The sequence below is a fragment of the Olea europaea genome, chromosome 13 (genome assembly GCF_002742605.1).
Source record: "Olea europaea var. sylvestris chromosome 13, O_europaea_v1, whole genome shotgun sequence".
Taxonomy (NCBI): Eukaryota; Viridiplantae; Streptophyta; class Magnoliopsida; order Lamiales; family Oleaceae; genus Olea; species Olea europaea.
In genome coordinates, this window is record NC_036249.1 from 1,796,173 (window position 1) to 1,800,188 (window position 4,016).

Sequence of the window (4,016 nt, forward strand, 5' to 3'; positions counted from 1 at the left end):
CACTTTACGGGTTGTAATTAATTTGATGTGGTAATTTAAAGTATGTGGGCCGGAAATAAACCCTAATCAGAATTCTAGTCGTAATGGGACGGCTCAAATTATTTCCTATATATAAAGGCTAGGTCCCCTCTCCTCTCTATATATATGTTTTCATTAGCTTGCCCCATTGATAGCTAATACTTTTGTGAAGAGCTAGGAGGGAAAGATCTCGTCTACTATTACAACTATAATTCATATCAACAATGGCTTCCGCAGGTATGAAATTCGTTTCTATTAAATTTATTGGATTGTGATTATCGATTCTTAACATGATTAAAACTAAAGACTAACAATTGGTATCAGAGCCTTCATGTTAAGATCGAAATCCTTCATGAAATATTTTTTTAATTCAAGTTTCTGTGCATATATATTTTCGTATGCATATGTGTATAATTAAGTAAAGAAGCCGAAAACGTAAGATCAGTTCTTCCGCATAGACACACAGGAGTATTGTGTGCGCATTTTATTTTTATTTTTTGCAATATTATGCATATCCAAAGTCAATTACTTGGTTTTGGGTGATTGTAAAGCTCTCAAAGAAGCCATGGCTTTAGACCATCCAAAATCCATGATTCCGCTACTAAATTAAATTAAAGTGCTTGCCTTCCCTAAAGCTTAGACCACCACATCATCACCGTCGCCGGTCTCTAAATAGGGCCACTGTCATACGCACAAATAATAACAATAATAATAATAATGTTACATAGTAGATCGATGGCAGCCTGTTGTTGCCGCACAGGTTGTAGCGCCCGATGCCGCCAGCTCCGTAGAAATTTTATTTTATTTTTCAATTTCTATAGAAAACGGGCCAAATGTAGACGGGGGCTTCTACCGTAAATAACTAATCTTCAAACCCCTGTTTGCAATTAACAGTTGGGTGTCATATTGCAATTACTCAAGTTAGGACCTGTCACGCAATTTTTGAGTAGTGAAGGACCTGTTTTTAATTTTGGTGTAAGATATAATTTTTCCAAGGGGCTTTTAATTTGAACCTTTAAAAGTTTGACCCTAAGATTTCAATTTTGACCCAATTAAAATTTTTATTTGAACTTGACCCGATTAAAATTATATATTGAATAAATAATAAAATTAATTGACGACTTTTGTATTGTTTCATTAAAATGTTATGTATTGTCATTATTTATGCATTAAATTTCATTTTAAAATTTTGTTACCAATTTCGTCTCTCAATGTTAATCACATATGGATTTCTTATCTTTTATCAATTAATGATCATGATTTGTTGCATAATTTTTGTTTTGTGATTAGATTCTTTATGGGTTTTGAGACGATTCTTGTTTTTCCCACTATAAGAGAAATGTTTTGAAATAAATATGATGTGTTTTAAGAGTACCTTATAGCATGTTGTATTGTCGACCCAAAGGTGACTTTATGATGATGCACCTAGGCTCTTACCGTAATAAAATTCATATGTTTCGATTTAAATTACGGATTATCTAATTAATAGCCTATATTAATTAGTTGGCTATTTCATCATCCATTTGATTGCATGCATTAAGTTTGGATGATATTAAGAGTGATATTTTATATTTCCACAGTTTATAATGCCTCATCTCTTTCGAATCAATTGTCTGCTATTGAAACTTTGACTGGAAATAACTATGTGAAATGGAAACGAGACGTAGAAATATCACTTGGTCTTTTGGGCTTGGATTTTGCAATGGAGAAAAAACTTGAAAAACCCACAGATAATAGTACCATTGAATATGTAACCGAGCATGAAAAGTGGGAAAGGGCTAACAAACTCTGTTTGAAAATTATTAAGCGATCGATATCTGATTCCATTCTAGGTGCTATCCCTGATAATGAAAATGCCAAAAGTTTTATGGATGCCATCGGAGAAAAATTTATTGAGTCTGATAAAGCCGAAACTGCGGATCTTATGGATAAATTTATGAGCATGAAATATGCCGGTATAAGTGGTGTTAGGGAGCATGTCATGAAAATGATAAATATATCATCTAAGCTAAAGGCTCTTGACATTCCCATTGCGGAGCCTTTCCTGGTCTATCATGTTTTGAATAGCCTTCCTAACAAGTTTAATCAGCTTAAGGTTGCTTACAATGCTCAGCGGGATAAGTGGAATTTGAATGACCTCATAGCAGTGTGTGCCCAAGAAGAGTATAGGATGCGCCGTGAAACTGTTGAAACTGTGCAATTAGTTTTTCAACCATCACAGAATAAGGGGCCTTCTCATAATCATAAACCTAAGTTTCGTAAGGGTAATAAGTCCCACCGAAGTCAGCAGAATAAAAATCTTAGTGGTCCCAAAGCAGTTATAAAGAAAAATGATCGATGCAAGTTCTGTAAAAAGAAGGGTCACTGGCAGAAAGACTGTTTTAAGTTCAAAACTTGGTTGGAAAAAAAGAAGAGTTCTTCAGGTATTCCCTTGGCCTTAGTTTGTTTTGAGTCTTCTTTAGTAGATGTACCTTTGAATTCTTGGTGGTTAGACTCAGGAGCTAGTATTCATATTGCGAATTCCTTGCAGGGTTTCATAAGCAAACATAGGCCAAGTGAGAATGAAGTAAGCTTGAGCGTTGCAAATGGATTCCAAATGAAGGTTGAATTCATAAGAGTAGTGAAGTTACTTTAGAGTCTGATTTTTATCTTGTTTTGGAAAATACAGTTTATATACCGTAGATGAGACGGAATTTAATTTCTATACCAAAACTTGATACTTGTGGTTTTACATTTAATTTTGGTAATGGAATGGTTAAGTCATTTAATGATTCTCGTTTGATTGGAAATGGCATTTTATGTGATGGTTTATATAAATTATCTTTGGCTTCTTTTGATGATATCTCGTGTGTTACAAATGTATCAAAGAAAAGGGCTTTAATTCGTGAATCATCCTCTATGTTGTGGCATAAGCGATTGAGTCATATTTCTAAGGATAGAATGGAAAGATTAATAAAAGATGAAATACTTCCTTTCTTAGATTTCTCCGATTTTGACACTTGTATAGATTGTATAAGAGGAAAGTTAACTAAGTCTACGAGGAAGGGTTCGACTAGGAGTAATGGAATTTTGGATTTAATTCACACTGATATCGGTGGACCTTTGCTTTCCACTATATGTGGGAATAAATATTTCATAACTTTCATTGATGATTTCTCACGATATGGATATGTTTATTTGATTAACGACAAATCACATGCACTTGAGAAATTCAAAGTTTTCAAACTGGAAGTAGAGAAACAATGTGGGAAAAGTGTCAAAGTTGTAAGATCTGATCGAGGTGGTGAGTACTATGGGAAATATGACGAGTCTGGTCAAAATATGGGTGATTTTGCAAAATTTTTACAAGAGTGTGGAATAGTGCCCCAATACACCATGCCAGGGACACTTGAGCAGAATGGTGTTTCTGAAAGACGTAATCGAACTCTAAAAGATATGGTCAGAAGTATGATGAGTAGAACAAATTTGCTTGAATATTTGTGGGGTGAAGCCTTGAAAACAGCTATGTATATTTTGAACAGAGTTCCAAGTAAAGTTGTTGCAAAGACACCTTTTGAATTATGGACAGGACGTAAGTCAAGTATGGCTCACTTTAAAGTTTGGGGATGTCCAGCTGAGGTTAGGATTTATAATCCATTTGAAAAGAAATTAGACCCTAAATCAACTCCTGACTACTTTATTGTGTATCCGGATAGATCAAAGGGATATAAGTTTTACTGTCCAAATCTCGGCACTAGAATTGTGGAGTCCATTACTGCTAAGTTTCTGGAGAACGATTTTGGAAATAGTGGTAGTTCCACGTTGAGAGAAATTCTTGTTGAACCTAATCAAGTTGTTCTTCCAGTTTCCATCATACAGTAAAGAGTTGGTTCCCAACCAATTGAAGTTGTTAATGAAGAACCGAGGAACCAGGATGAATCTCCAATTCCTCAAACAACGATTGAATCGGTTCCTGAGCCACAAGTTAGGAGATCACAAAGGGAAAGAAGATCTGCATT